The sequence below is a fragment of the Melospiza melodia genome, chromosome 12 (genome assembly GCF_035770615.1).
Source record: "Melospiza melodia melodia isolate bMelMel2 chromosome 12, bMelMel2.pri, whole genome shotgun sequence".
In the NCBI taxonomy this organism is placed as follows: domain Eukaryota; kingdom Metazoa; phylum Chordata; class Aves; order Passeriformes; family Passerellidae; genus Melospiza; species Melospiza melodia.
The window spans coordinates 14,646,123-14,673,281 of record NC_086205.1 but is presented as its reverse complement, the minus strand read 5'-3'; the positions used below and the strand labels follow the sequence as shown (position 1 = coordinate 14,673,281).

Sequence of the window (27,159 nt, the reverse complement as noted above, 5' to 3'; positions counted from 1 at the left end):
TAGCCAAGCCTGGAATTGAGTGAGAATGTCATATAAAGTTCACCTCTTGATAGACAATACTGTCATATTATGTTCATTTCCTCAGATCCATATCCCTCTTAACTGCATTCATCAAGGACCCCATTAGACACTCATTATTTCCACAGTCATACTGACCAATTCTAATATTCAGGTAAATAATCCTATTAACCCTTTAAAAATACTAAAGAAACATAATCTTCTTCCAGAATGCCAAAATTTACTGCCTGGGAGCTCTGGGGGAAAGAAACAAATAAAAAAATCCATCAAACCAAGATTCCTTTGGTGAGTCCCTAATTCCTTTGGACACTTGTTATCTGCAACTGCTAGTAGGAAAGAACTTTCTCAGGCACAATTCAGCCTCAAGAAAAGGTCATTCACCTGGTTTGGATGAACTTTGTTACTGCCACATGCTAAGAATATGCCATCACAGATATGTACTTCCCCTCCTTCAGATCAGAAATATTTATATTCTTATAAACTCTCTTCTATACTACTATCAACAATTTTATCATGTTTGACTACCAAATTATCATTTGGAGTTCATCTCCTCTCAATGTATTAGAACCCACATTTTACAGTCTAACTCTGCTAATGCTGGATTCTTCATAATGCCATCTTGGTATTTGATCACAATGGAGAATTGATAGAGAAATTAGAAATTCATCTAGAACAAGATAAACTGAATATGAAAACATTTTTGGCTTGATCAGGACAGTAATCAGATCACTGCTGAGTATGATTATTTAGCTCAGAAGTCTTAAAAACATTGACAAAGCCTCTAAAAAAGCCTAAATAATGTTAAAATGCATGCATAAGCACAAATATTAAATGGAAGTCCATCTTCTAGTAATGACAATGTCAAAGATCGAAGTTAACTGTTTTCTGAACACAAGTCACAAGTGGAATTTTGTATGAGTCTTCTTAGTTTAGAGAAATAAAAAGCAGATGCCAAAAGTAACTTTTTCAACACACAATTACAGATCTGTGCAGGATCTTTGGCCACTAGAGCAATTGTATTAGATTAATTACTCTGAGCTCAGAACTCAATCACTCCAAGGCTACATATCTGCACAGTCATACGCAAAATTGAGCTAAATCTGTGAAAATGGAAAATATCCAGGACTGGCATAGGAAAATCCTCTGCCACAATGTGCCTTCCAAACAGGAACTAGACTGGGATGCATTTAGGAAGGAAATTGCACTCTGAAATAATTAAGCCTACTCCTCCCTCTCACAGCAGTTTGAAGACAGTATGCAGAGATTACAGAAAACCATATTTCATGTCAGCATTTCATAAAAACACTGCAATTCCACAGCTAAAACCACTTGCAGGTATTTAGGCTTAAGGCACAAAATAACCCTCCTGCACCCGCCCCTGCCACCAGGTTCTGCTGTGCTCACAGCTGAGATGGCATCAAAGAGCAGCTGATGCCAGCACAGGTAGGATGAACATTGCAGGGCAATTCCTGATTCATGGGAACAGCCTGTGCAGCTCAAGGGCACCTATTGTTTAGCATATGGTGTATTCAACCACATCCCACAGTCTTGTATAAATCTGAAACTATCAAGACAGCAGAAAGGGGGAAAGGCAGTACAAAACAGAGCAGTCTGATTAGTTCTAGACCTTTTTCTACTACAGCTTTAATGAGCTCCCAAGCAACCTGCCCAGGCTCAAAGTAGAACAGGGAGAGGATACCTGGGAAGAGCATTGGGATGATGCATCCAGAAGGCAGAGGAATAATACAAATGCTGTAGGGAGAGATAAGATTTCTCTTTATGATCATCTTCATTCAAGAAAAATGAGATTTCTCAAATACCTGTCCTATGATGACAGTATACAAGTGAACATGGCAAATTTTACAAATTCTTTCTATTCACAGGCTCTTATCGTCTCTTGATCAGTGTATTTAACTCATCCTCATGTGCATAATTTCTTAACTCCCAGAACTATTTTTAACATAAAAATCTGCATTGTATTCCAATGTTCCTAACAATAACGTTAGAAACAATCCAATTTTGCAGCACCAAAGAGTGAAATCATAATTTCTTACATTAAGTTGTGTAAAGCACTCAAAATTACCTTCTCAACCATTTTTGTGGCAATTCACATGCAGGACAAACAGCTGCTTTTTATGAGATAATGAAATCTGTGCAAACACAGAGAACCCCATGTTATTTAACTTGAAGAAATCACTAAGGCCAAATGATTAAGAAATATAATACATAACCTCACAAGAGTTAGAATAAGGTCTCTATTCACCCCTGTCAGTGCAGATACATTGAAGTGGCAAAAACCTCAAGGTTTAATGGAAAAGCTTCAACCCTGGTCTTAAAAAACCAAATTAAATCATAAGAAGGTCTATTGCAGGCCCCTTGCACATGTGTAGGAGGTCTGTAATGGACAAAATAACTCCTATCTTAAAGCCACAAAAATTATTCCGTTTTTCAGATCCACCACAACACTAGCTTAAAAACACACTGCACATGGCCATACCAAATAGTCCAGCTTCTTTTGTGAGTGAGCAATCATCCCTTCATCTAATGATGACTTCACTTTAACATCCACAGCACTCACTCCTGAGCAGGGCCACCACCGCTCCAACATCTAGGGACAGCCAGCAGGGAAACAAGCGCTGTAGAAAACATTCAGCTGCTTCAGAAGGAAAACACTGGCACCAAACCAGCAGAAACATTTATCTGGATTAAGATACTCTATTAAATACATCTATTGTGAAGTCTAGTGACAGCAGGGGTTGATTTCAGAGACGTAGTTTTGTCTAAACACAATGACATGCCCTCACTCCATAAAGAATGGGTTTTTTTAATGAGTTGCAGCAAAGCAGGAGCCAAGAGAAGGGGCTGGAGCAAGAGCAGATGGTCAGTCAGTGCCACCTCCAGCAGGACACTGACCAGGGCTGTCCTGTGCCATGCCTCTGCTCTGAGCTGGTTTGGTTGGGCCATCCCAGCTGAGAGCAAGAGATGCCAAAGGAGGTCATTGCTTTGCTTAGGTATTTGCCCAGGAATAACAAGTTTTTATGTAATCTTCCGGGCAATGCTACACCTTTCAGATGCTGTGATTAGCATGTTGCCTGCAGATTTAATGCATTGCTTGGACTCCCAGTGGAGCTCCCAGTGCCTTGCACAGTGACCCAGAGAAAGCCATGGCACACCAAAAGCAGTGAAAGAGTCCCACTTTTACTAAAAAAACAGATGTTTTGAGAAACATCAGCAACTTACTGTAATTATTTATGCTTTGAAATCATGAAGTGCTTGTTAAGGAAGAAAATGATCCCAGCAGACACATCCCTTTCTCTAGGTTCCCACTGGAATTCATTCCCAGCCCCTGCTCTGACATGCAGGAGCACAGAGCAGTGCATGGTACCCAGCAATTACAAATTCCCATCACCTCTGACAGATCCAATGGATCTGACCCACAGCTTAAGAGAGACATCATCAGCTGCTTCTCCTCAGACTTCAAGGCACTTTCTAGCTGACTCATCTCTTTCAGGCCATAAAACCACTATGCTACCTCGCCCTGAAAGAGAGATCCTAAATATGAAGGGGAAAAGCAGAGTGGGAGACAATTCCTGCATTCCCTTCTTTTCTTACAGCAGCTCCAAGTCAGGTGTCCAAGCCCAGGGCTCACTAATATTAAAGCAATGCAGTAACCAGGCAGAAACTGAGGACAAGCTTTACTGACCATGATGAAAAACCAGTGTCAAAAAAAGGAAAAAGTTTGTGTTTAGTGGAACTTCACCAAGTCGTCTCATTCTTGTAAAGAGGGGAAGGGAATTGCCTGTTTGAAACTACCAAACCCATCTGTGCAGCGAAGTTATACTGAAGAAAAACACACCCAAAAAAAATTAGCTGTAGACTGAAGATCAATAAGTGCATGAGTGCATGGGCATGGCTAATGACTAAATAAATACTGCTGGAAAGCTTGGAAGGAAATTTGGAACATGGCTCAGAAGTCCTGGTCTACTGATTATGTATCTGTAAGATTGTGATCTGCATCTCATTGGCAGAGGCAAGTTTTTACAAATACTAATTACCCAAATGTTTTTTAGACAAAGTCTAAAATGTAGTCTTTTTAATGAAGCCAGATCACAGCCATTTAAAAACACCTGGAAATAATTCTGGGGGACTGGTTCAAGTGCAAATACAATTTAAAAAGTGTGGCATTTCAACCAGCTTACTTGCAAATAATGAATACAACTATATAGCCATAGAAAGCCAGCTCCTAATAGTAAAAAGCAGTATGATAGATATCAGTGAATTAGGCAGCAGTAAAAACATTTTACTGAGAAAACAAGTTTGGATAGTAATTCTACCTCTGGACTTTCAAAGGGTATTTAAAGTTCCTCCGTAAAGAGGGCCTTAGTTCACTACAAGTCACCCAAACAAGGTGAACACAAGGACTGGATTAGCCCAGCTGCCCATCTTAAGCCCTACAAGCAGGGCTACCTGGATACCCCATCCCCAAAATGGGATCCTCAGGATCTCACTCAGGCCACGAGCTCTGAGCAGCTCAGTCCCTGCTGCAGCTCCAGGGGAGGTTTCCTTGGGGAAACCTCAAGCCAAGAGGCTGTGCTCTTCAGGATGAGCTGCTGAGGAAGGCGGCAGGCTCACAGGGTCAGGATTTGCACAGGAGAGCAGAGCAGGGCAAGGAGCACCCAAAAAACCCCAAAACAGAACAAGCCAACTGCTCCCACTCACACTCAGCACTGCAATTCCTGCCCTGAAAGCACCTGGTGCCTTAAGGAAATCAAAAGCAGGATCATGAGAATTGCCAAGCAGAAAAACCTGGCAATGCTCACCAGAATGGATCCACAGCAGGGAGAGCTCCAGCCCAGCCCTGTAAGTGCTGCTGGCTGAGACCAGGGCAATACTTTCCCCCCACATACAGAGGACTGAGAAATTTGCATTAATATTCACCAATTCTAGGCTGACTTCAGGGAGAAGGGCATTTCATTCTGAGGCAAATATCAAGGTGCCTTCCCCTAGAGCACTAAATTCACTTCTAAACTATTGTTGTTACAATGAAGAAGCATCAACTAAATTATTAAATAGGCTATAATTGTTTCTTGTCATCTCAAGCCCAATAAAGATATTTTCTACAAGCCCTTGTGGAGACTTGGTGGTGCAAAGAGGTTTGTGACACAGCAACAATTTTCAAAATGGAATTAAAAAATTATATTTGGAAAAGGAATCCAAAGTTTTAAAATCAGAACCACATGGAAACTTTCTTCTTTGATGATTCAATTTGTACTAGCAACCTGAAGGTAAACTGCTGTTGCAACTAATATTTTTTTAAGGTACTCTGTGATGTAGCCATATATTAACTGCCAGACTGCTGGAAAACATTCATTTTCTGCCAAGCTTTCCTTTTGTTTTACAAAGCTATGAATAAATATAGTGGAATGTTATACAGAATGGCTGTTTGATAAAACCTTTTTTCTTGGTAGACCTAACTTTCATCAGACTTCTTTAATGTACAGCTGGCATGCAAGACAAAAAATTCAATTTTAAAAAGAAAAGTCAGATGGTGGTTGAATAATTACTCTCACCTTTTCTATTGAACTTTGTAGTATAAACTTTGGACTGGATTTGACACACTTCTAGATCCGTGCAGAGCAGTCTGCAGTACTGCATACAAAGCAGAACAAGGAAACCCAGACCCATGTGGAGTGCAAACTCAAAAAAGGTTGGACCCACCAGCTGCTTTAGGTAGTAGCTTATCTGGAGATCAACCAGCTGTTTTCAGCTGCCTCTTCACCAGAGCTGAGCTACTGTCAGTAAAGGAGCAAAACAACTTCTTTTCATTCTATTAAAACCTATAAAGCAACAATACAGCCAAAAAACTCAAAATAAAGGAATAAAAAAAAAACCAAACCTCAAAATAAAGGAAGTTAAACCCTGTATTTTACAAAAAAACCTACACTTTAGAGGAGAAGCCTTTTCTTCATGCAAGTAGGAAACATGACAACTTAATTTTAGTTATAATTTAATAACTGAAGAAATTAGTCTGTGCTCTTGTGGAACCATATTAAGTGGGTAGATTCATATCCCAACAGAGGCATTTACAGCATAGTAACTCCAGAGACCATTAAAACCCTAAGAGGGAAGTTACTCTCTGCCTCTGCATGCATACAATTTCTCAATAACCATGCCTAGCCCTTATTAATGACCATCTTTTACAGCATGATAATACCTTCCACTAGAATTCCTAAAAATCACACACTAATTCCAACAGAAACAACTGCTATTTTTTTCAAGAAATCCTAAATATTTATTTTGTTATTAACAAAAGTAAAACAAAAGCCTTAATAATATTGGTCCAATGATTACAGACAACTGATAGCACACACCAGCTCATGTACTTGCCTAAATAGATGGAATATTTTTATGATTTTCAAAAAACACACAGTGAGAATACATTAATAGAACATCTTCCAGCCTAGCCCTAACAGAGTGCTGATTAATTGAGTTTTCCTGAGCTATTGCACTGACTCACTGTACACACCCCCAGGTTCTGGGCTGCAGCAGTCACCAGCTCTGATACTGAGACAGAAAACACATGGACTCTCGTGCTTACAAAACTTTGTCCCCTTCAGTGAGAACAGGAACAAAACTCGGTAATAAAGAGTTTTACTGGAGCTCCCACACATGAGAGCAACTTTCTGCCCTGCTCTTTATACATCCTTTTACATCAATTTCAAAAAGTTTTAATTGGGCAACAAAACAATTTTAATTTCCTGCAATGTATATCTAATTTTAACTGTGAAAATGCCTTGAAAATTGGGACCAAACATGTATTTAGGCCAAATGTGACTTTCATAAGGATTTATTTTAACTGCTCACCTCTAACAATTTAGGTCTACCTGTAAGCTACCTAGGTAAAGTTTAAGATGTAGCAAATTAAAATCTGTTTAGAATAACCTCCTACAGAAAGCTTGCTAAAGAGGAAAAATTTTGCGATATTCAAGGAAAGACAGACCTTACTTTGTTGAGTGACCTTACTAGAAGACCTACTCTTGTTGCTCTTCTACTATGTTCAGAGAAAGACCACGCTGAAATTTTGTTCTATGTAAAGAACAATTGCACCACTTTTCTTTCTGCTACAACCCAGAGCCACCAGACATTTCAGGTAGTGGCTTATGTCTGAATAAGTAATTTCTATTCAAAGGTATCAAGTTTTTTTCCTCTTAAGAGTCTCAGAGCATGTATAGCTCAGGATATATACTTATACATGCTCACACTGATGAAATAGGATATTTGCTGAACATAAGCCAGACACTGGTCTTGGGTATTTAGCAACCAAACAGGAGAACACACACATTGCACTGGCAGAGAGAATTCCATAAATAAGTATTTGCCAAGCATGTCCCATCTTTGGATACCATGTGCTCTGTGATAGGAAAGCAGGCATGGCACAGTAATAAATTTTATTATCTAAATTCCATTATACTCAGAGAAAGCTGAGCATTTCACATTCAGCAAAGTGCTATGGTTGTTCTGCCGCTGAAGTGTTGGGACTTTCCACTCCTCCCTGTCCCTTCAGTCTGGAAACAAACACATAAGATTTGTCTTTGTAACAGATTGCACTAAAATAGCTGGCATCCTTACAATTCATAAATGTTTGCCAAATAACATGTATGCAGAGATATCTTAATAATAAACGCAGCAGCTGTGTGCTATCTTAGGATGTAATAGAGAAACAGGGAGAAATTACCTGTTGTTATTGTGTTACAAAATGAGAGTTGAGACAAAAATAATAAAGGCATTGTTTACGACACAGGTTACAAACAAAATAATGTCTTTCAGAACTTTTAGATAAAAAACCTGGAGAGCTGGAGAGGCAGAAATCCACAGAGGCAGTGTCCTTAAATAATCAAAGCAGTCTAGCAGCAGCAAATGAAAGTCATCTTTTGAATGTGTGTTTCTCAATTTATTTTTTTTACATTCAGTTCAGAATCCCCGTGGACACAAACATTAGGGACAACAAAACCCATTTGATCCTAAATTCCCTGGTAATTTCTCAGCTGGCATATTCAGTGCAGCCAGCTCCCAAAAAAGTGTGCAGCACATAGGTCAACCAACAGGCTGAAAGACACAACTCGTTTGTAACAGAAACTGTATTTGAAATTTTGTTTCGTTGTACCTTTCTCAGGTCACAGGAATCAATGACAGCAACCAGCAAAGGCAGAGTAAGCCACCCTTGCAAACCTGACTCCTATCAGATACTGGATAAAAACTGGCCACAATTTCCACTGAGTTTGTATTTCCAAGTCTCTCACAGAAAGATAGAGCCCAGTTATTGTAAAGGGACATTGTCAAGAGTGGCAGACTGCCTGTTTGAAAGACAAAAGTTCTGCACAAATGTCAATAAATATTTCAGACTCTCAGTCACGATGAGAAAGCATCACCTTGTCAGGTTTGTCCATCTCACATAACAGCACTCTGGAGCTTATAGACTTTCCAGGCCAAAGGAGCCATTGCTACCTCAAACTGAATTCAGCTCCAAGCATCAAACAGTATTTTACCTTCTTTTGTTGCATATTTGGGAGGGAATTTAGCGTGTGTGTGCAGAGGCCACTTGGCTGGGTGAGTGTAACTATACTGCAGCTTTTAAGTAGAGAGGCATCAGAACAGTGTGAGATTCCTTTGGGGATTTCCTCACTTCCATTTCTTTTCATAAAAGTACATTTTAAATGCAGTCTAAAAACAATGGCATTTTCCTCCTGTACAAAGATGCCTGCATTAGAGAGAAATCCACTTACAGGCACACTAATGGCAGCCAGCATTTCTGGTGATTCACAGATTCCAAGAGAAATAATTTTTTAGTGCATAAAAGTTGCAAAAATAAGTTCCAAGCAGTTGTGTAACAGTGAAGTGGCACTTAGGCAGCTGCTAAGGTGTAACCTCACTTTGAAGTCACACAGGTCATCTGGAAACACAGTTTGGAGCAGAATTTTAATAACCTATCTCTAGGTGGAGACAAGGCCATGCAGGCTTCCACAGGAGTCCATGAATTATGTTCTGTATTAGAAAAACAGTACTTTCAGAGGGTCCCTAAAAGCCATCAGCCTTATAACAGAAGATAACACCCATTTTATATGCCTTCCACCAAGAGGGGGAACAGCAAAACACAGTGACATATGTTGAGTGTCAAATTCACCACATGAAATGACAATTTCATTTACATAAAAGCAGCATTACAAGGTTTTAATTAGGACTAATGGTTGTTTAACTCAGAAAAAAATCCAAAATATGGTAGAAAGTGAGGAAATAGAAGTAGGGTAAGTGTAAAATACACTGCAATACATTCTTTCCTCATTTGACTGGTACAGTTTTTACCACATTCCATAGCATGATATGAAGTGTCCAGCAGTATATTTTTTTGAAGGATAAATAAGTTCTATAACCATTATTACACTAATCCGTACTCTGTAAGGGCCTCCAGTCTACACCCACTGGAAGCATTTGAAATTATTACATTTTGTTTGCACAACACAAAATACTGTGTGGGGTAAAGCTGATGGATTTAGGTCTCCATTTCCCTTCCCCAAAGGAGCTCAGGTTGGTGGCATTTCAACAGATATTTCAAAATCATCACTTGGAGTTGCTGAAAACAGTCAAGACTCAGTCCTGAAGAGAGTGAGGATAGCAGGATGGGATCCCTGAAGTCTGGAGGGTCTCCTCTTCCTCCCAGCCAACCTCACTGCTCTCACCCTGGAGTCAAACCTTTGGCCAAGCCAACTGAATTCATCAAACAGCAATTTTCTTACCAGACAGCTTTGCCAGTCTAATCTTAGTGAGTTCTGGGCACACAGGCAACAGAGAAACACTACAAATTTGGAATTTGGTCTGCTCAGACTTCCAAGACTCAAAAAAAAAAAAAAAAAAAAAAACAAAAAAAAAAACCCACAAAAGTGGGGACTTTAAAGTACTACACGTTGTCAATGAAGGCACCCAAATTTTGCAGTTGGTCTGAAAACTGTTTCATAAGACTGGTGAAAGGTTTGCATAATTTGGAAAAATTATAATTTGTATAAATTATGACTTTAGCGTTTGATTTAATAAGGACTTGGTCTGCCTTAAAGGACAATGGTCTGCAGGAATCACTACCTATAATTGCCTTGCAGAAAAATTGCAGGTCCTCAGCACTCCATGCTGTTGTATATTAAACTCATAAACAAGAGAAAGGGTTACAAATACTTACAACCAGGGATAACTTGCTTTACCCCTCTACCTTCCATTTTTTAAGCCTGTAAAGACACTAATTCACATCAGTCACATCCCCCTACTGACAACACAGAAAGCAGAAATAAACCCACAGAGAAAGACAGACACTAGGTTTTGATTATCTCAGCCCAACAGTGGTTTTACAGCAGTATAACACTGCTGACTTGCATTCTGTTCCCTTTGACTTTGGTGAAATCACAGTCATAAAACCTTTTTCACTGGCAAACCTGCCAGATGCCAATACATCACTGTCTGTTTTAGGAGTGTTAGAGAAGCACATATTTCATCAGGTCATTTTTCCTTCTTCCTTTCATAAAAAATTAAAAATAGCAAAAATCAGCCAACCAAAAAAACTAAAAAATCCACACATATCTCCATCTGGGACATGTTTAACAAAAGCATGGAAGGATAAAATGTGCAACATGACCTGATCTATTTAGTAGAATACTTGAGAAATGAGGTGGTGGAGAGAGAGCAGAGCCCATGTGTGGAGAACCAAAGCCAGGAGATTCAGCTCCTTAAAGATCCATTATTATGTGGGGCCTTCTTGGGAACAGCTGCAATCCACTAAGCACATAAACACTGCTTATGAACTTCATTAGTCAGACTCAGGCTGCCTCAGCTTTTCTGTGTATATATTTGTTGGCTATGCATAATTTTACCTAAAGTTATCCCCTATTCCATCATAACTATCTTTCTTTAACACACACTTGAATACAAAACCACAGAGCTCAAACACACAATTCAGATATTTCTTCCCCTGATCAGCTAACAGATGGAGCTGAAAAGTAACTGGAAAATCTTAGTTTGCCAGCCCAGAAGTGAAACTCAGATCTTGTAACCATTTTCACCCTATATGTTAAGAATATATTAACTACTATAAGTGCACACCCCACTAAAGACATTAGAACAACTGAAGTTCCTCTTGCATTTCAAGACAAGCACATTTCCAAACTGCTAGAATAGATCACCTTGATTCTTTAAGTAAGCAACATACTAGTGTAAAATGTCCCAGAAAACATATTAAAAGATCAGTTAATTATTTTCTGCAAGCGCCAAAATGAAATAAAACTGTACACCAAAAAAAAAAAAAAAGACAGAAAACTATTTCAACTATTTCTTAAGTACTCTTGAACACAAGTTTTACAATTACTTCAAACCAAGCTAACTCATTCTCTGATAGCTTAGTAAAAAAAAAAAATAAATCTGTAGCCACAAGGAATAGGAAGCCCAAAACTTTCCAGTGTTGGATTTTAAAAGGACAAACTTGAACTAAGTACCATAAGGCAAGTTGACACACGGAAATACAGTTTAGAAATCAATCTCTTTTTGCGATCTCAGCCCAACTCCTGCTGTTGTCATATTGCAAAAGTTCCATACCTTCACGGTGACTTCTCATGGGCATCTCCTCACAGCACTGACTCCTTCTTCTTCACAGCACAGCCAACAAACCCCATATCTCACCCAGCTCACCCACTCTTTTGTAACACTCAGCTTCTTATTGGACACAGCTGTGGCCGGTTAAGGGCAGGCCTGTTCCTAATCTTTGGTGATTAGTACAGCTGCAACTCCTCAGGTGTGAGATTACCTCCTTCACTATCTTTACTTTCTGCCATTCCTGCTGTGCTTTTGTTGTGCCCAGCCCTCAGCATTGGGAGGCTTTGCAAGGCAAGGCTGAACAGGGGGATGCTCCCAGCCTGTGCCTGACTGCACATCCCAGGCTCACCCTTGAGGAGATGCTGCTTTTCCTGGAGCTCCAGGGCCACAGGCTGCCCTGAGACTGCCAAAACAGCCTCACAGAACAGTGACTGACCCTCCTTTCTCCTGTAGGTAACAGCTGTGCTAGAAACTTAAGCATCCACTGATTGCATTAACTCAGCAATAAGTTGTAATTAGAAAGATCAGCTCCCATACACTAAGGCCAGCTCAATGGCATTAATCCCAAGCTGGAAACTTGTTTGAAGTTTATACTGAGAAAATCACTCTCAAATACACCTTTTTAATTTCCTATTCCTGTTCCCCAAACTTAGGCTCAAACATAAACTGACTTTTTCAGAATTTTGAATCAAACCTTGGAAAATACCACTGTGAAGAACCCAAGTGGTCACTGAATAATAAACTGGTTTGAAATTAATTCATAGGACCACCTGGAATCCAGACATTTCCTGTTCTACGAGGGAGAAGTGCAAAAGCAGTTTGGTAAAAAAGGGAACACAAGAAAAATGGCTTCAGATAGAATCAATTTCTATAGAAGTTATAGGTAAGTAGATTAATGCAGTTCTAGTGCAGCTTTGCAATGAGAAGAAAAATAATTCTTGCTTGCAAGAAGTTCAAGGACATGAAGTAAGGCACAGAAATTTGTTGTTGAAAACAAGTATTTTATTCCTGCACCTGCAGTATTGTCTTGCCAGACACACAGGCTTGGCCAGGCAGATGTCTTGCCTATTGTGCCAATTTGGTAACCTAGCTACGGTATCAAAAATCCACTTAAAAGACAAAGAGAAATACTGCATATTCCAAGAGAAGGATAACTGGTTTTGTTAATAAAAACAGCAGTATTGAAGTAACCAGTTCTAGCTATTTTCAAAAATATATCACAAATAGACAAAAAATCATCTACAAAGTAGGGTTTCTGCATTCCCTACTTTTTGCATGTAGCAGAAAGTTCTGAGGAAAGTTCCTTCAGGAATATGTCAGAAGGATGACTTTTATTTGGGGTTGGAAACCAGGTTACACATCAGAAAAGAGTCAACAACTGGGTATATAAATCAGCTTGTAACAAACAGGTTGTCCTCACATTCTGGTGAAAATCCACATCAATCATTAACCACAAATCTGACCCCAGACTGAACTTCTATACAAATTAAATTCATCATTCCTTGCTTGAGCCCAAGTCATATATGGTTTGCTTTTGTGGTCAAGGATTGGGTAGAAAATTGTATGTTAATAAAAAGAATTACTTTCTTTACTTACCCATCAGAACCACTCAGCTTAGTGGACTAAACTGCAAACGAGCTGCCTTGCACCACAAATAATGCCTATCAAGAAAAACACAGGAGTAAAGGCAAATATTCTTCACCTTAACAAAAATCCTTGTGTGGAAAACTGCAGGCTTTTCTATAGTTCTTTGGAACACAATGCTGGAAGAGGATTTCAATCCTGATAATAACTTGTCATCTTGATGGTGAACAGAAACATGGAAAAGTACTGAAGATCTAGCAAGAAGAGGACACCTCATCCTGTGGAGCTTAAAACAGCTTTACAGCTTTTAAAACACCCATACAAAATTTTTCTAAATTAAGAGTTTCACACAATGCCAAAAAAATCCAAAATCTGGGTTTCTAGAAAGCTTTCTTTACAATGGTTGTCATCTTTATCCATTCTTGACTGACATTCAGAGCAACTCTTACTCATGTTGTCTTTTCACTGTTTATTTACAGTGCCTCTAAACTGTAAACAAGGAAATCATCAGTTTTCAAACAGTAGCAGCAGTAGTAAGACAAACGGCTTGTATCAAGCCTTGGTCAATTTGATTATTGTCAAGATATATCATGTTTTCACTGGTCAATTGTAGAAACCAAGAAAAAAAGTTCCACAATTACTTTGGGACAACTCTGTTAGTTCAGATAATGCAGCACTTCCAAAATCATGTCACTTCCAAAAGGCTTCCTCAAAAATGAGATTAAAGAAGCAGTTTACATTGTAATATTCAATTTACAAGTTAGGAATATGACCATTAATCAGGTCTCTAAGGCTCAGTGTATTTAACCAATGCCACCTTTACAAGCTCTCCTCCCAGCATACCAGTTGGTTTTGATACAGTTGCTTCAGAATGAATAAAGACCTTAATTAATTACAGGAATGTCAATAACTGTAGGCACTAATTGGTCAGTTAGGACCATGAATTTTCACAGTTCCCAAGCAGTTATCAGTTCCTGCTATTCCTTATGTAAGTTCCTATTCCAAATATTATGTATTTGCTTTGCTGACACTAAAAAAAGGTTTCTTTTCTGAATTCTCAGTATTTCATTCATGAGCCCTTTTTATGCAGCGATTCCACACCTGACAGCAGGCCCTAAAGCAATCATACACCCTAAACAATTACAACAACTCATAAAAATAAGCAGTGCATAAAATGTTACAGAAGAACATTACCTTACAATACTTGGCACCCTCAGGGGATCCATTTTCCTTTCACAAACACATAGTTCCCTTTGACATTAATGGGAGCTACATGAATAAGAAAAAAAGCAATAGATCCTTTGCTTGAAAAACACATTTGTGCCAAGTGGGTATTGGCAACCTGTTTAGCCCAGGTGATTGGTGGGGGCCCTACCCAGAGATATTCCCCTGCAGGCTGCTGGCTCATATTCCATCCACAAATGTCATTACTGCTCCGAGCATCACTTGCTGATTTATTGTCTTGGTGCTCTGAACATTCACTTTTAAGGGAGAGCACTAATTGGGGTGTGTTCTGTAAAATGGTCCTTCCAGTGTGTTTAGACACACTGGTACACTCCAGTGTTAATTATAGCAAAACAATTTGTACAGCATTGGAACAATTCTCTGCCATTGGGAAATATATAGTAAATTAGAGATAAACTTTTAAGTTTGCAGATCTCAGCACAGTTAGACAAAATTAGATGCAGGTCATTAAAAAAAAAAAAAAAAAGTCAGAACTGCTTTATAGTCTGTATTTTCCTTCACGTTCCAGAAAATAATTACACAACAACAGAGGTAAGTAAAACAAACAAACAGGTTACACCTTTGGCATCAACTGTTAAAAACTACAGTATCTATATCTATGATATATATCCATATAATTATATTTATATCTATTTGGTCACAGAATTATAGAGACCAGCCATGTTACAATATGCTTCTATAGTACAGTTATGGACCAAATATTTTGAGTTCATCTGTTCAATCTCAGCTTGAATTTCTGATATGGAGCCAAATGCAATAGCTTTGAGAAGGAAAGGCAACAACATCACCAGCCACCAAAACCCCAAACAAAACAAATAAATAAATAAATGAGTAAAAACAAACAAATTAACAAATAACCCAAAGAAAATCAGGAGGCACAAGAAATATGTGGCTGTCTAATAAGCCTCAAAAACTCACCCACTTTCACAAAAAGAAAAAAAAATTCTTCTGCCCTATTCGCTCATCCTTAGCCCTCCTGTCAACCTTCCATTTTCTGACTGTTCTCCCATAGCTCCATTTGTGTTCTCTTTTCCTCAGTGATGCCTGGAAATGTAAGCCTGCTTTCAGTCACCTCTGTATATTCCACATCCTCTGCCATTAACTTTGCTAATTACTGTAGAATTATTTTCTGGTGCTTTCCAGACCATTAATTTTTAAAAATCCAATCAAATCTAGATTTGTATCTAGATCACATTTTCTTATTACCAAATGATGCACCATCACTGACTCTTGTTGTCACAGTCACACCACAATTTCTGTAGGCCTTTACAGCGGGAAAGGCAGAGGTGCTTAAGATTTCCATGGTTCTGAACTAAGTACTCCTTCAGCAAGCCTAGCAGCCTAACCATGCCTTGAAATTGATCTTGTCTTCATAGAACTGCTTTCCTCTGAAATGGAGATCAATTCTGCTCATATCACAAGACTTCTTTTTGGTTTTGTCATTAATCTCATGAGCAGGATGCTCAGATAAAGCCATTCTGCCATGTAAGTACATTTGTCTCTTAGAAAACTGACAAAAATCTTTCCAGTACCTGAGATTAAATTTATTAACACCACTAAAAGCAATCACTGATCTCTTCATGAAAACACACAGGACTTTCTGACAAAAAAGAATTAAGAAATCATCTACAATTTGGCATCTTGGACAGAAATCTAGATGTCCCTGTTAGGGACAGAAATCTAAATTACTGTTGAACATAATAACTCTCTAATTTCACCTTCTGCCCTCAAAATTACTCCATGTCAAGACAGCATGCAGGACAGGGGATATCAGTTGACTTTAAAACCAGAACTGTAAATAAATTCATTGTCCTTAGTCACAGTGAAGCAACTCTTGACCTTTTAAAAAGTTAACTCTGCTACCTCTGGTTGCCCACTACAACAAAGAATTCTGCAATATTTTCAAATAAAAAAAATACTTAGGGATAACACACAGTTGTAATCTCAGAACACAAAGGAATTTTTACTTTGCAAGCAGTTTTTGAAGTGTACATTTTTATACTCTCACCTTGACCTACTCACCCACTGTCTGCCCATTAAGCAACTTCAGTAAGGATTATTTTTATCACATGCCTCTAAACAGATACTTCTCTAGTGGTCATAGAAATAAAAAATAAATCCCACACCAAAAAAGAAGGCCTTATCCCATTCTTACATCATTATCAAGTACAAGGCTAGAAGGATTTTTGACATCCAGGCAAAAACAGCTATAGATTTGCAGTTAAGTTTCTGAAATCCATAAACTAGAATGTTAATTAACATTTGCAGATAAAAACACAGAAAAAAATGCAGTTAATGGACAATTTTTTAAATGAAGGGAGATCGACAAGCTTCAAAGTGCAACAAAATAACAGATTTGCTCTGTTTATCCACTCCTCACAGAAATATCTGCAGAAACATGTCAAAATAGCATCAGATTTAAAAGTAACATGAACCATCTAAATAATTGCACACTTGGCTGTGCACAAGTATTCTGTAGCTCTGTAAATCATTTCCTGCAATGATATAGCCCTGCCTGGATGCTAAGCCTCTCTGAGAAGAGCTCACAATTCAGTTATTAAAACACTCTACCCTGAGACAAGACAGACGAGAGCTGTCTCACACCTATTAGAACTCTGTACTGACTTTAATTATGGCCCAGATTTCCTAATGGCTCTGGGTAACTCCTAATAAAATAAAGATGATGTATTGATTTCAGCCACCAAGGACTTTGCAATTATGGGGCTTTTTTCTAGAATGAAGAAATGAAGGAGGAAAAAAATGCGCAGGGTGATTCACTGGGCCACAAAGAATCATTCTCAAAAGAAAAAAAAATCATGTTTTCCCCTCTTCCCTTGTGCAAGAGAACAAAAAATAAAACCATTATTCTGTATTTCAATGCCTGCAGCATATGCTTTTACAGGGTAATCCCTTGTGTGCAGAGACATTTGATTACACAAGAAACATTCCAGAAAAGAGCAAGAAAAGCCAGTGAAACTAAGGGGTCACAGTAGGGTAACTTTTATTGGGCACATTCTTTTCATCTTTGGGGCACTGAAGCAGTTAATGTTTTAGGAACCCTTCAGTCCTGTCATTATTTACAGGAACTCATCCCCCTGCACTGCAAAGCCCAGAACAAGCAACAATAGAGTCCGTGACCCTCTAAGATAAGAAATCACTCATCTGATATCTCCCAGATGCAGATAACCTTTGGTAAATATTCACAGAACCTCTTTTGACTTCTATGCTGTGAATTTGCTGGACTACAGCAGAAGAATACAAGGAATCGTGCTCAGGGATAAATTAAACTATTTCTCTTGCACATAAATGGGGGTTTCATCCCTTTCTGCTACTGCTGAATGAAAGCAGAGACATAGACAGAAATTACCACAGTGACAAAATTAGATTTTTTTAATTGACATAAACCCCAAATCTAGCTGGGTTGATCTGCACAGGGGCTCCACAGTCAATGATTGACATTAAGTCCCCATGATGCATAAACTGCAAATTTTACAGGCATTTTTTTCTCCATTTTTTTTTTAGAGTTACAAAACCAAAATAAAACAACAACAAAAAAATCCCAAATCCAAAGAAACAGAGAAAGCAAAAAAATGAGCTGGAAATAAATGGGAGAGTCACTGCAGTCACTGCTGATAAATGTTCAGACCACTGAGCCACTAGAGTGATACTAAATATTGAGAAAGGCAGGATGGCCATAAAAGCAAACTGGCTTAGCTGGCAAGTTAAAGCTATTCACAGCCAAACACAAGGTCAGACATCTGGTAAAGGAATTCAGAACTGGAGACTGTATCCTGAAAAGCAGTATCTAAAAAATTGTTCAAGCAACATATTGGGCAAACAGCAGCATTTCGGGATTCTGGCCCCATGCAGGGAGAGACTGGGACAGCTGAAAGCATCTCAAAACCAGAACTGAGGTCTGGTTGCCTCCTGCATGGTATCACCATCTTCTTTAACCAAGATTATATTTCTGAAGCCTATTTTAAAAATAAATTAACTACTTACAATCCTGAAAAGTAATTTAGACCCTGACTCAACAGCATTTAAATACGTGTCTAAACATCAATAAATTGTGCTGTAAGACACAGACAAATGTTTTCCTCTTCTAGAGTCTTCAGGCTCATTTCCAGGCATTATCATTTTTAAAGCCAGCCATTTTCTCTACAATTCAAGCTGAATATGCTTCTTTCAGACAAAAGAGAACTGCTGGCCACACTCTCAAAAGGCACATTGAGCCCAGAATAAATAGCTTGCAGCTCCTAAGCAAGGTCACGCTTCCATCAGCACAGACCACAGCAATGCCAACAGGTCAATGTACTCTTACTGAGAAGTACATCACATTGAACTCACTATTTTGAATATTTCTTTTGTCTCCCATGAAAAACAGAAGTATTTGTCCGCAAACACCTGATGTTTTTAAGAGCCTTTTACAGAATTCAGTATGAACAGTAAGAACTGCTACTTTTACAGCATTTTTAAATAAGAGGGGATTTAGTCTTTTTAATTATATATAAATTTATTCTGATATTTTTGTATTAGGTGTTCTAATTATTTTCACTCACATTAAAGGCCACATGCATAGCTAGCAGAGGAAAATGAGCAGTAAACTCCTATAGAGCTGCAGGCAGGGGAGGGGGCAATGCATTTTCCCCTAAATGTTCATCTAAACACACAGCAACCAATTCAGCCTATTCAGACTGAACAAGTATTTAGACTGGCCTATTTAAGCACAATGACAAATAGAATTTCAATGTCATATCTTCAAGGATAAGTTCTCCCTGTCTCCCTGGCAGGCTGTGGTGGGTTGACCCTGACTGGGTTCCAGGTGCCCAACAAAGCCCCTCTATCACTGCCCTCCTCAGATGGACAAGGAAAAACATAAAGCAAAATGCTCTTAGGTCAAGATAAGGGCAGGGAGAGATCACTCACCAGTTACTCCCATGGGCAAAGCAGACTCAACTTGGGGAAATTAATTTAATTTATTACCAACCAAATCAGAGTAGGATAATGAGAAATAAAACACAAATCTTATCACACCTTTTGCCCATCCCTCTCTTCTTCAAGATCTTAACTTCACTCTCAAGTTCTCTACTTCATCCATGCCAGCAGGATAGGGGAACAGGAATGGAGTTCATCACATATTTTTTCTGCTGCTGCTTCCTCCCAGATGGATAATATAAGATTATAATAAATAATTATAAAATATAATACCAGAACTTAGTGACTCAATCCACCTACTTGAAAATAAATAGTTCAGCTACTAATAACTTCTGAAATAAATATATACTATAAGGACAGTAAATAACTCTCCTAGGAATCACAAGTCTGCTTCATATAAGGTGAGCCACAGCCAAATACCAAGAGACAATATAATAGGTATAGGAAAAACTGATTTTGAAACAGGTCAGAAGGGAATCTTTGATTTAAAAAAATCCCAACCAAAAATACAGTCAACATTTATTCTTATATTCTATTTTTTAACAACCTGCTGTAAGAGCCTTAGAATTAAGTCAGTCCTTTGGTATCTTGAAACATGCACTTGCATGTTCCTGTGGATTCAATTTTTCTTCAGTAATCTTCTGCTTTCAAAGTCTGGCTGTTCTCAGAAGGCTTGTGCAGTCCTCTGCAAGTATAGCACAGAGAAGCCTGTAAAAGCAGTTTACTGGGTGCTGGGGCCTCAATCCATGATCCAGAAAAGGCAGACATGAAAGGTGTCTGTATATGTTTAAATCTAAAGTTATAGATAGGCATTCCACTAAGTGAGGGGAAACCAAGTGATTAACACGCTTCACATCTTTTCCCAGAGGCTCTCTTTTGCCAGTGACAGCACTACAGGGTTAACAAAAGCTCAGTAAATTATTCCAGTGGCAGCTACATCCTCACCATCTTTTTCCCCTGTGGCTTTTCCATCCACCTAATCACACAACAGAAATGGAGCCCCAACATTTGGGAGGTCTGCGAAGCAGCAAAAAACCAATCAGTTCTGGTGACAACCATCAGCTCCAGCCTGCTGTGGGATGGGGTAGGATATCAAACCCACATCTCAACCCCATGAGCTGTCAGGCTGAGGTGAGGCCAGACCTACAGCCGAGGTCAGAGCTGTGTACTCAGGTCTTTCAGAAGGAATCTAGTACCCCAAATATGTGCAATTCCTCTGGATACAGAAATTGCTTGTCCAGATCATTTAGGAAGCCAGGCATTACCCACATGACATAGGGATTGTCACAGCACCTCCCTCCCTGCTGGTTTCTCCCCACAGGCAGGCTGGCAGTACATTGTACAATGATTTGATTTTCTCCTCATCAGCAGCAGTATTCTATTGAAAACACTGTGCACCAAGCCACATTACCCTTGGGGACACTCATCACTTTTATGGATGCAAAAAAAGAAAGGAAGTTGACAAGAAATAACAACTGCCCATCATGACAACCTTCCAAGGGTCTAAAGTTTTCTGACAACATGATTGTCATTAATGCACTACAAATCCTAATTAATGTGGAAATGCATGCCTTGTTTCTTCTTCCTTTCTCTAAAAGCAGTCACCATTTTCAACTGCTGTCAAAAGTGGCACCATTTAAAGCTCAAAAAGTTGACAAAAATGTGAGCAATTAGCTGCTGCCAAGTAAAAATGATGGTCTAAGGGATTACACTGCTAGAAGATTGCTGCATTGGCAGAAAATATGGAACTAGATCAAACAAGTAAGCCTTAATCTGTCCATATCATTTTTTTTCAGAAGTGATGATTCACAAGAGACCAGGTCCTCTGCTGCTGTACCATCTCTGGAATCAAACCGCACTTTTCCTGGATGCTGAATTACTTGTAATTCTCTCTTGAACTCTAAAGGAGAAACAGTGGCAGACTGAATTTTTATAGGTACATTTCCCCACCAGGCAAACTGAGGAACAAAAACGTAAATTGAGTCAATGCAAGTGGCTTGGCCCTGCCTTTCACTGCTGAACGTGGCCCAAATTTGGCTTTCAGTCAGCTCCTGCCCAGAGGGAGCTCCACCGTATAAATGAAGTCCAGAAGGGCACAGGCTCTCCTTTCTGACCACTGTAAACTGACTGCACAGGCTGTGAATTTAACGAAGCTCCCTCATGATTCTACTGATACACAATAAACACCACATTTCCAAATTACTTTGAGTTCTCCAGCTGAAAAACAGTGCAACCCCAAGGTTTTGTAATATATTAGCAAGTTCTACTGAGCTTTCATTTTCAGTATCAATTTAGAACCAAAGCATTAACCAACATCTAAGAAACTCAAGAATCTGAGAGGCAGATAACCATCTATATATGGATTCCAAAGAGGGAATGAGATTAACTATTGTATTTTTTACAATTTCACTGCAGCAGTCTAAAAATACCATAAAGTATACCACTATTAAATAATAACTTCTATAATAATTCAAGAGAACATAAAAGAAAGGTCCATTAGATTTTAAATAGAGCTGGCATGTGATAAAGGTTACAGTCACATTCAACCGGATTTACTTTCAAACATATGGGTTGGTTTTTCTAAAAAAGTTTTTTAAACAGAAATATATATATATATTACAGCACTTTTGATTAGCAGGATTGTCACACTGAGAACAGGCTCTAGCACAGGATGGAGAGAAAAAACACCCAAAGAGCTGGAATTACAGGTTGTCAGGGCTTTAGAACGAATAAAGCATTCTGCCCTGTTTTTTCACTAGATAGCATGGCAAATAGGTTTTATTTGCTGTATCACAATTATTTTTATTTACCAAAATCAATCTCCAGATACCTGCATTGATCCTGCTACACTTGAGGCCGTTTAATCTAAGGAAAACTGTTGTTAAGAAAAATGTTTTTTAAAAAGCCAACAATAGCAACAAAGGGCATCTTGGGGAGTTTTAATGAGATTTTTCTGTTCGGTGCAAGTTTAACATTCCCACAGAACAGATCAATACCACTTTTTTCTCCCAGATACGTTGGGGAGCATCCTGCACTTGAACCCATCCCGGAAGATCAATCCTCCCTGGCACTTCTGAGTCTCTTGTCACTTCTCTGCAGCAGAGTATTGGCCACACAGCTGGCAGGAGGGCAGAGACAAGACAGGTGTCTGCAGCATCCCACTCCTTCCCAGCCACGGTCAAAAAGGTTTTTGTTTTTTTTTTGGAGAAGGGAATACTATGTAGTCCAGCCTGGAAAATGTGTGTTCTTTACTTAATTTACACACGCACAAACATCTGTGGACAGATGAAAACCTGGCATTGCAGTGCTGGCAGCTGTTCTCCAATCACAAGCAGAGCACAGCTTTGAGAGGGCACTAATTTAGTTAGGGCAGCAAAAACCAGCAGTACTCAAGGATGAAATTGTCCTCCACCCAGTCACTTAATGTCTCCTGGCTACTTTTAAATTTTCTTTGAAGCTTTTCATTCTCATTTTCCTGTTTCACTTTACTCTTTCAACCACTCATAGTTTCTCAGGACACAGTGTGGCAATTAATTTTTTTTCCATTTCTTTACTTGTAAGCACAGCCTTCCTGAATTTGTAAACAAAGCTGGGCAAAATTATAGAAGACTTCAACTATTTGGTGTGTCCTTTTCTTTCTTAAAATAGACTCACTCACAATGTATTTCATAATAAAAATTACATAATCACGATTGCCCCTGAGAAAAGCAGGTTAAAAGGACTAGAGTTAAAGCCACCCACAAACACAGCTTCTCACTTCAATGCAGTGATTGGGATTTGGTACACAGAGGAAAAGCCTTTTATTTCACTTTTTGAAAAGAGAGAAAGTACTCTGTAGTGAATTGATTGTCCTTGATCTTTTCCACCCACACAGCCCTTTTTCTCTTTTCTCCTGTTTTTGGGTCTCATTTCCATGCTTTATCAATACAAAGTGTGTGAAACTGATCCATCACATGTATACTGCTATCCCAAACAGCTAAAAAACCCCAAAAACTGAAAAAGACCACCAAAACAATTGTACAGGCATGATCTTAAAAGTTTCTGGCTCCCCTGCCAAGGCCACAGACAGCACTATGCTGCTGGCCCTGCTTGGGAGAGCTCCTTGAGATAAATATCATTGCTTCATCCAACCCTCACAGCAAGTGCAGTGATAGAATGAGTATAAATAAATGCCAGCTGAATTCCTAGCTGGTTTTTAATGAAGATGCTTAAACTCAGCCCTAAGAGGTTTTGCACTGTCAAGGATTAGAGCAAAGAATGAAACGAACCACGCACAACAGACCTGATTTAAAACTACCCACATACTCAAGCCATTCTCCATACATCTTTATTCTCAATTCCGTGACATTTTCAGAGACAACAACAATGGCACAAAATACTCTGAGATTAAAATACTTCCTTGCAAACCCTCTCCCCCCCATCTCCATTTGCTCCCAAACTGCTACTCCTGTTACAGTTCATACTCAGTGTTAATTGCAGTTGTAATGGCAAAGGTCAGTATTGATCCATCAACCCATCCACCCAGCAAGACTTCACAAGCTCATTCTCATTCATACAGAATATTGAACAGTATTAAGAGCTATTGACAAGTGAAAACAGGGTCAAGGACTGTGTCTGGGCTACTCCCTGCAATATTATCCCACCACAGGCATTCCAATAAGCTCTTGGACTGGGCAGCAGAAGGAGACTAGAAGAGATGCAAAACTGCAGATCTGGGATTTTACTGACTAGAAACCAAATGCCAAGCATTTGCAGTCTTTGGAAATGCATCTCTTCCCAGCAGAAAAATACCAAACCAAGAAATCAATCTCTCCACAGGATCCTCCTCACCAAAGGGTGCAAAAGCAGCCGCTCCATCCTTGGGCGTCCTGTCACCGCCTTTGGATCAGCACAGGCCAAATTATTACTGATTCATGATCCAGTACAACTCCTAGGGTGTGGGCATCAGTGAGTCCCCCTTACCTATGGCAGAATGCCTGTCAGAGGCTGAAGATTTTTGGGGCGGTGAAAAGTAAATAACTCCCTGGAAGGCATGGGAAGTCTCTATCCTGGAATCTGAACCAGATCAAAGCCCATATGCTCTATATTCATAAACTATTTATTCCTAGTATTAGAAACACCTCAAAGGGACCAGCTTGCTGAAAAGAAAGGGGCTCCTCATGTCAGTGTGTCAGAAGTAGGTCACCCTAAAGAGACCTAAATTTATTTTAGAAGTACATAATTCAAACAATTCAGCAGCACCTGATACAGATTAGTGCTTTGGCATGTATTTCATACATAGTTGCCAATCTTCAAGCTGGTGGCTCCTAAAGGCTTTTAAAAGATTAAATACTAAGCCCAAGACTAACCAGAATGGAGCCCAGGAACTCTCAGAAACTAAGAGCTTTGAGAAGCTTGGAAAGCTTTTCCTACCGCACTCTCTCTTATCCTGCAGGATTTAAAACCCTCCTAAATGTAAAGAAAAAAGATAATGAAATCCAAGGGATGAAATCCACAGCACCTGGTTGGTGGTGGCATCTATGTATAAGTAAAGTTTAAAACTTCAGGATTAAAATGATTCTGTATGAAAAAGAGCAATTCAAACACTATTGGTCAGGATACAAAAAGCTGATCAGCCTTGCTGCCATGCAGAGTGTTATTTTATTTTTTCCACAATCTTTTGACATAAATACTACTCTTCCTCATGTTATAACTATTTACTGTCATGCAGGGCTGAGGCGTTCCCACCAAAAGGCAGAAAATTTACTTTATCTGTAGATTTCCCATCTCCTTTCAGCTCCTTTTCCTGCTAGCAATGGTTTGCTACTGCTTCTCCCCAGCCCAGAGCCCCCAGGCAGCACCCCCAGTGCTGGGAGCCATGTCCCACCCTGCCCACCCCATTGCTCAGCTGTGGGGCTTTCAGAGCAGCCAGACACCAACAGCAACAAGGAAGGGGCTGCTGCTGGGACAATGTTGATGTTCAAACATAGGACAGCACAGTGAGCACTGGGGTGGCCGTGCCCAGGCACGGGGGCTGGAGGGTGACACTGAAATCAGCTGGAAAATAAAATTTCTAGCACAATTTGAAGCATTAGAAAGCAGACGTTTATCAGCATGGGATGCACCAAAGGATTGGATGTGTGTGGTGAAACTTTCCAACAGGGTATTTATTCCACCAGGATCATGCACATTCATTACAAAGTCCTTCCTAGCTCATACAGAAAGAAGGCTATTGCAGGAAGGCACATCCAGAGTCCTGAAAGACCACACTGAGGGGAGAGGGTGTGAGAAATCTGGCTGGGGGTCAGGCTGCAGCCCCTGGCCACACTGACCCCAAGTGCACCAGCATCGCTGGATGTGGATATCCAGAAAACCCACCTGTGTCCCAAGGGGAGCTGGAGGATGCAGTCCAATCAATTTCTACAGCAAAGCACGGGTCACAGAGCCAAAACCTTTTCTGCTGGGCCTGTAGAGTTCAGGGTGCTTGAATGGAGGTGTAAGACAGAGAAGGAACCCAAACAGCCTGGAATGCTCTGACTGCCAACCTGTGTCTGACAGGTAGCAAAGGAAGCAGCTTTGGGTTCAGCATTGGTTAAGCAACAGGGGAATAATAATTACCAAAAGATACAATTAGGTGTACCAGCTCAAAAAAAATTACATTTGGAGCCTGCTTACACCTAAGATTTTGTGCAAATTGCTTTCAAATAAACAAATCTCTATTAGTGAAAGGAACCTCATCACCAATTTTCAATTTCACTCATAAGATGAACAATATGTAAGGTGATTTATATTGAATATCCAGTTGGATTAAAAACAGTTTGGTTTTGGTTTGTTTCATTTCTTCGTTTAAAAAAAAAAAAAAAAAAAAGGCAGTAAAACCTATCAAAACCAGAAAACAGGCACATAAAAAAAGACAAAAACAAACAAAAAAAAACCATGCCAGAGTTAGGAACATAGGAATAACTCAGGCACAGATAAGAAAGGAAAAAAACAAGTCTCTTTATTACAGCCTTCCAGAGTAGTGGCAGCAGAGAAAGAAAATGCAACTGATTTTATCCTCCTACTTAAGCCGGGACACTAATGAGATATGGCTATAATATAAAAAAAGAGGGGAAAATAGCTTATATCTACACAAACTTGTTGTACCTTTCAGTTAAACATCTCCTTCTGCTCTCAGTAGCAGCCTGAACACATCCTCTGGGTTTGCAATTCCCCAGCATTCCCTTCCCTCCAGATGCTACCCAGGATTTTAAAAAATTAAGTTACGTAAAAATACTTTCATTACTAGGAAATGGAATTTCATTTCATCCTATTCAGACAACTTAATAACTGTACAGATTACTGTACCTCATGTTGCATAGGAAACCACTTCAGAAAGAAAATGAAGTCTTTTCAGTAGAAGAAGGAAGAAAATGCATTCCAACAGATTTACATTTGCAGTAGATTTGCATCTGCTGCTGTAGCAAAGTGTCACTGGTAGAAGCAGAATTTAGATAAAATACATCCTTATAAAATGAGTATCATACCCATTTACCACAGGAGAAACTTAATAAATCAAGACTGAAAAAATTATTATTCATTCAAAAGACGCCACATGGTAGGATGTGTAAAGATAATCTTGACATGAATGCAGTTATCTTCCATGGGATAATTTATATGGCTTCCTTTCATGGAAGAACCAGTAACAAGGTATAACAAAGCACATAATTAATCTGAAAACAAGAATGCAACATTAAGTTTCTCAGCACCTCAGGTTTTCTAATGAATCAAATA

General features: G+C 39.2%; 1 long non-coding RNA gene across 1 annotated transcript in view; it reads right to left on the bottom strand.

Annotated features, from left to right (window-relative positions):
- The window catches only part of LOC134423435 (uncharacterized), a 466,039-nt gene that overhangs the window by 289,605 nt on the left and 149,275 nt on the right, over window positions 1-27,159 (bottom strand). Inside the window, exon 3 of the long non-coding RNA XR_010029109.1 lies at window positions 13,240-13,304. This is a non-coding gene — a long non-coding RNA (uncharacterized LOC134423435). The remainder of the gene's footprint in view (window positions 1-13,239; window positions 13,305-27,159) is intronic.